Here is a 7,487-nt window from a genome sequence, read left to right as displayed (position 1 = left end):
AACCAAAACCTATGTCTTCGAGTGAAGACTATGAGAGCGAATCTTGTCCAGAGTCGGACAAGTCAACTTTGCTTGTAGCCCAAGTAAAGTTGCCGTGTGAGTTTGAAATCTGACCGTTGGAACACGTGTCAGTTCCTTAGTGATCCAGGGTCATTTCGGACAAATCAGGTCAGGTTGCCTAGTGGCTATAAGTAGCCCACCCCCTACAACCAAAAATGGTTGGCTGCTCAGAGTTAGTGTATGGCTTTTGTCCTTTGAGAGCAACCCACCTCGAAGCCTTTGAGAGAGAATTCCTTGCGAGGATAAAGCCCTAACCACCCAAAGCCAAAGAGAATTAGGCATCACTTAAGTCTTCTTGTCTGTGTGATCTGAAGACTTATTACACTTGAGGACTGTGAATCCTCTAGCCGGTTAGGCGTCGGGTTCTGAGCATCCAAGAGACATTGTGGATCGCCGGTGAACGAAGTCTGTGAAGGTTTGGGAGTCTACCTTGAAGACTTACCAGAGTGATTGGGCGAGGTTTGTGTGACCTTAGCTCAAGGGGAATAAGGTGAGGACTGGGTGTCCTGAGCTGCGTGTTCAGGACTGGGTGTCCGGGACTGTGTGTCCTTAGGTTTAAATACCTAGCCGCCCTAACTAGACGTACAGTTGTCAAAGCAACTGGAACTGGTCCAACACATCATTGTCTTCAACGAGTCACTGGTTTCATCCTTCCCTTCTCTTTACGTACTGTTACTCCTTGTGAAGTCATTGTATGATTGCACTATCTTTTATCTTCACTGAGTGACCGTGTGTTCTGTTTGGCTTCATAATATCTTCCTACCCGATCCTTACTACATTGCTGCTATTAGTCATTGTGCTTTCACTCTATTTAATACTTGACTATGGCTTGCCTAGTGTAGTCTACCTTCCGCTGCAGGGTAATAGGTTTATTTCTATCGTTTGTCTTCATAACTTCCACGTTTTGAAGACTTTCATAAAAATTGCCTCTTCACCCCCTCTAGTCGATATAACGCACTTTCAATTGGTATCAGAGCGAGGTACTCCCTTGTTCTGTGTGATTCGGTTTAACCACCTGGAGTTTTAGCTATGTCGACTACAGGGATAATCAAAGTCTCCGCTGCGTGCCCCGTCTTCGATGGAACTGAATATCCCTACTGGAAGAATAAGATGCGCATGCATCTTGAAGCCATTGACGTCGACCTATGGTATGTCATCAAGAACGGCGTTCCCAAGGCTGGAGAAGGTGTCACTACTGCTGACATCAAGAAGTTCGTTCAACTGGATTCTACTGCCAAGAATATCATCTGTGGTCATCTGACCAAAGGACAGTATGGCCGCGTGAGTGCTTTGGAAACATCTAAGCTAGTCTGGGACTGGCTCTCCAAGGTCAACGAAGGCGTCTCAACCCAGAGAGATCAGAGAATCAGTGTCCTTCGCAACCTCTTCAACCGCTTCAAGAGAAATGACAATGAGAATGTCCAGCTCACATTTGATCGACTCACTGACATCACGAATGAGTTTCAAGCCCTTGGCGCTACTGAGATCACCAAGCATGAAGTCGTCAAGACACTACTGAGATCACTTGACAGTTCGTTTGACACCCTAGCCCTGATGATTCAAGAACGTCCTGATTTCAAGACACTCGATCCGTCTGACATACTTGAGAGGCTCAACACACATGAGTTTCAGCTTTCTGAGAAAAGAGATATCTACGGTCCTAACTATGGGAGAACTCGTGCCTTGAAGGCAAAAGCTGTCTCCTCATCTGAAGAAGAATCTGACAGCAGTTCTGATGATCCTGAAGACATTGGAAGGGAACTTGCTATGCTTGTGAAGAAGTTCCAAAAATTCACCAAGAAGAAAGGTTTCAGAAAGTCTTCACGATCAAGCTCAAGGAATGATGAAGCTTCTGCTCATGACTACAAGAAGAAAACATGTCACAAGTGCAAGAAACTTGGCCACTTCATCTCTGAGTGTCCTCAGTGGGACAATGAGAACAAAAAGAAGAAGAAGAGCAAGGAATATGACTCTGACGACAAGAAGAAGAAATACTCAAAGTCTTCTTCCAAGTCTTCTTCAAAGCCTTCATCACACAAGAAGAGCTCATCTGGCAAGGCACGTGCGTTTGTTGGCAAGGAAGTGGATTCAGAGGAGGAGTCCGCTTCTGAGGAGGCGGAGGTGGAGTCTGAGGAGGAGTCCGATTCTGGCATCGCAAGTCTGGCTACAGCATATGTTGCCAAGTCCATCTTCAACACTGAAGACAATGACCTCATCACCGACACCGATGCAAATGACAAGGACTACTCCGCTCCTACCTACCGCTTCATGGCGCGCGGTGCCAAGGTAAACACACGCACTACTCACTATCAAACATCCAGTGACGATGACTCTGATTGTGGTTCAAAACCCAGCTACAAAACACTTGCTAAAATTGCAACTGAACAATAGAAAGCCATGGAACATATTCAAAAACTGTTAGACAAAAGCAATGATCTGTTAGGTGCTGAAATGACTCGATCTGAGTCCTTAATTGAAGACATAAAAAATCTTCACGTTAAGTATGAGGAACTTGAAAGTCGTCATGAAACGCTCTCAACAACTCATGAAAAGCTTTCCTATGATTATCTTCAAAGGAAGCAAGATCTTGAGAAATTGAGAGCCGCTCATGAAGATCTTCAAAAAGAAAACGAGTCACTTCGCGCCGAATAGATCAGCTCCGCTCAGGAAGGATTTGAACCACCATGTCTTAAGTGCATTGAGCGTGATAATGCTACTACTGTTGCTGAATGTTCTACTGCTGCTACTGTTGCAATATCTTCAACTGTTGATGTGGGAACTAACCCCTCTGCTGAGGATTCCACTACTATTGCTGATGAGAATGCTAGGTTGAAGACATTGCTTGAAACTGGGATGTACAAAAGTCTTAAAGGGCATCAGACACTATGTGATGTCCTCAAAAAGCAGATCTTGAACTGAAACCCGAGGAAAGAGGGTGTTGGGTTCGTAAGGAAAATGAATACTGATGGCTCTTATTGGAAACCTAAGCAGTACCCCAAAACCACATGGGTTGCTGCAAAGGAATCTTCAGCAGATCTATCCAATCTATCTGGCTTCTCTTGTGCAAACCCCATTGTCATTGATGAATCCTTTGATGCAAACTATAAATTGTTTTAGAATCAGAATGGTGAAGTGTTTGCCACGTACATTGGTACTAACTGCAGGAATGGAACACCTATGAAGAAGATCTGGGTTCCGAAAAAGTGTCTGGAGAATCTTCCTGTGAATGTCATCATGACCCCCACACGTGAAGAAGACAAACCTCAGACCACAGGCGTCATATGGTCCAAAGGCTTCATACAGACAGAGGACTCACCTGAGTCGCACTAACGCAAATGTTTTGTAGGGAAACCATACTCAGGCCTATGAATATGAGCACGGTTCATCAAACCTCCATGTTCATAAGACCAAGAACTATTCTGCTTATTCTTATGAGTACTATTGTCCGCCTGCAAGACTTTTTGCTAGGGCTCCAAAGCCAAAGTTCTCAGACGCTGCACTTAGACTTATTGCTTCTAAGCCACCCTTGAAGATGTGGGTGGCTAAGAAAGCTTAACTCTCTTTTGCAGGGAAAGGTCTCCAGCAGAAAACCAAAATCGTTTGACGCTATTGCTGGGGACCTTAAACATCTTGTAGGGCGCAAGATCAAATGCCCGAATGGTCTTACTATGTACTTCGTTCCTGAATCGCTTGCTACTCTCCCTATCAGTCCTAATCTGGATCTAAGCTTTCATAACCCACTGGTTCGTCAAATGTTTTTGCCTCACAATTCTCTTCGTGAAACCTATCCCCCTAACTGCACTGTAGGGTATGACACTAGCGTCTTCAGAATGGATTATTGATAGTGGGTGTACCAACCACATGACTGGCAAAAGAAGCCTTCTTACGGACTCAACCTTACGTCCATCTGACAAGATTCACATCACATTTGCTGACACTGGTAAAAGTAAGGTATTGGGTCTAGGTAGAGTTGCAATCTCAAAGGATCAACACATGGATAAAGTCATGCTTGTTGAATCCCTTGGCTTCAACTTAATGTCTGTCTCAATGCTTTGCGATTTGAACATGATCGTAATATTTGGAAAATATCGCTGCCTTGTACTAATGGAATCTGATAAGTCTCTAGTGTTTGAGGGTATCAGAAAGATGATTTGTACGTGGTAGATTTTTTGGCAGGACCACAGCTTGCCATATGTCTTCTAGCAAAGGCTTTAGAATGCTGGCTCTGGCATCGGAGGCTAGGGCATGCTGGCATGAGGAACCTCCACACCCTTGCAAAGAAGAAGCATGTCATATGCATCGAGGGCGTCAAGTTCAAGAAAGATCACTTATGTGGTGCCTGTGAAGCAGGGAAGATGACGAGGGCCAAACATCCATCGAAGACAATCATGACAACCACTCGACCCTTCGAACTGCTCCACATGGATCTTTTCGGTCCCACTCATTACTCAACTCTTACTACTACTGCTTGCCTTTATGTCTTTGTTATTGTTGATGATTATTCTAGATATACTTGGGTGCACATAATCCTCTACAAGATTGAAGTGCAGGATGTCTTCAGACGCTTCGCCAATTGAGCAATGAACAACTATGGCGCCAAGATAAAGCACATCAGAAGTGACAATGGTACTGAATTCAAGAACACTGGACTTGATACATATCTTGATACCTTGGGCATCACACATGAATTCTCAGCCCCGTACACGCCACAGCAGAATGGCGTCGTCGAACGCAAGAACAGAACACTCATTGAGATGGCCCGAACGATGCTTGATGAATACAAGACTCCAAGAAAATTCTGGCCTGAAGCCATTGATACTGCATGCCATACAATCAATCGTGTTTATCTTCACAAGCTTCTGAACAAGACATCTTATGAGCTCCTTACTAGCAAGAAGCCAAATGTCAGTTACTTCAGAGTATTTGGCGCCAGGTGCTGGATCAAGGATCCACATCACACTTCAAAATTTGCACCAAAAGCACATGAGGGTTTTATGCTTGGATATGGAAAGGATTCGCACTCCTACAGAGTCTTCAATCTATTTCATTATAAAGTGGTTGAAACAGTGGATGTGCGGTTTGATGAGACTAACGGTTCACAAAGAGAGCACCTCCCAAATATGCTAGATGAAGTTCCATGCAGCGAATCAATAAAGCTTATGGGAACCGGAGAAATCATACCCTCTGAAGCTCAACCTGAAGAGGAACTTATCATCTCCGCACCTGATCAACCTGAAGACAATGCTCAGCCTGAAGACAATCCCACTAACAATGACAATGATCAGCAAGAGAAAAACCTCTGCCCTATACATCCTCGTGTTGCCAATGAAGTGCAGATTGAGAGAATAATTGACAGCATTAATGCACCCGGTCCGCTCACTCGATCAAGGGCAACTCAGCTGGAAAATTTTTGTGGGCACTTCGCATTCGTCTCAATAACAGAACCCAAGAAAGTTGAAGAAGCCTTCATGGAACCTGAATGGATTCAAGCTATGCAAGAAGAGCTTCAATAGTTTGAGCTGAATAATGTATGGGAACTGGTTAAGCGTCCTGATCCTCGGAAGCACAACATAATAGGCACCAAATGGATATACCGCAACAAGCAAGATGAGCATGGTCAAGTTGTCAGAAACAAAGCTCCTCTCGTTTCTCAAGGATATACTCAAGTGGAAGGCATTGACTTCGATGAAACATTTGCTCCTGTGGCTAGACTTGAAGCCATACGCATACTGCTGGCCTATGCCAATCATCACAACATACTTCTATATCAAATGGATGTGAAGAGTGCCTTTCTCAATGGCAAGATTGAAGAAGAAGTGTATGTTGCACAACCGCCTGGCTTTGAAGATCCAAAACATCCTGACATGGTATACAAGCTCAACATGGCACTGTATGGCCTCAAACAAGCCCCTCGGGCCTGGTATGACACACTCAAATACTTCCTGAAGAGCAAAGGCTTCATACCTGGTTCCCTAGACCCCACTCTCTTCACGAAGACATATGATGGTGAACTGTTTGTGTGCCAAATATATGTGGATGACATTATCTTCGGCTGCACCAATCAGAAGTACAGTGAAGAGTTTGGATATATGATGCAAGAGCAATATCAGATGTCCATGATGGGAGAGCTGAAGTTCTTCCTCGGTCTCCAAATAAGACAACAACGCAACGACATCTTCATATCTCAAGAGAAGTATCTCAAAGATTGCCTGAAGAAGTTCGGTATGCAAGACTGCAAAGGCTTCACGACACCAATGCCAGCCAAGCATCATCTGGGTCCTGACGACAATGGTAAAGGGTTCGAACAAAAGGTATACCGCTCCATGATTGGTTCTTTGCTTTATCTATGTGCATCTAGGCCAGATATTATGCTTAGTGTTTGCATGTGTGCTCGATTCCAAGCGGCACCAAAGGAGTCGCATCACTTAGCTGTGAAGCGAATTCTTCGATATTTGGCTCACACCCCAACTCTAGGATTATGGTATCCAAAGGGCTCAGAGTTTGATCTGGTTGGATTCTCGGATGCTGATTATGCTGGTGACAAAGTGGATCGCAAATCTACATCAGGCACATGTCACTTTCTGGGACGATCACTTGTATGTTGGTCTTCAAAGAAGCAGAACTGTGTATCTCTCTCCACTGCTGAATCTGAATACATTGCTGCTAGATCTTGCTGCGCTCAGCTTCTGTGGATGAAGCAAACACTCAAGGACTATGGGATTCATTTGAAGCAAGTGCCACTCTACTGCGATAACGAAAGCGCCATCAAGATTGCCAACAACCCAGTTCAGCACTCGAAGACAAAGCACATTGAAATTCGTCATCACTTTCTCAGAGATCATGTTGTGAAGGAAGATATTGATATCATACACGTCAACACTGAAGAGCAATTGGCAGATATCTTCACCAAGCCCTTGGATGAGAAGAGATTTTGCAAGTTACGGTGTGAGCTAAATATCCTGGAATCCTCAAATGTCCTGTGATCAGGCACACATCCTAACACTTATGCATATTGATGACTTAGATGTGCAACACACGAAGTAAAGTATATCTTCAATCAATGAAGACATACATTCTAAGTGTGAATACATTAACGTGGAATTTGACTTCGGAGTGCCACGATAATTGTGCACCGTGTCTGGGTCTAATACTTCCTATACGGTGGGTAACGCCACCACCAATTGTTCTGTTTGAAGTGTTTCACTCATGGCGTTACATTTTCTATGTCTTCACATTTGGTTTGGCTTCAATCTCAACATCTCTTCATGATTATCTTCACTATGTTGATATATATATACTAGTGTTCTGTCCTCTACAGCATTCACTTATAGCTATGTCTTCTTGTTGAATCTTTTGAACTAAGTGAATGTGATCGGACCCTAACCTCTCTATGCTTTCTATCTCAAACTCTATCTCTCCAAATCATA

This window comes from Triticum urartu, chromosome 2 (assembly GCF_003073215.2).
Source record: "Triticum urartu cultivar G1812 chromosome 2, Tu2.1, whole genome shotgun sequence".
NCBI classification, from domain to species: Eukaryota; Viridiplantae; Streptophyta; class Magnoliopsida; order Poales; family Poaceae; genus Triticum; species Triticum urartu.
The sequence above is the reverse complement of the archived record's forward strand: the minus strand, read 5'-3'. Positions refer to the sequence as shown.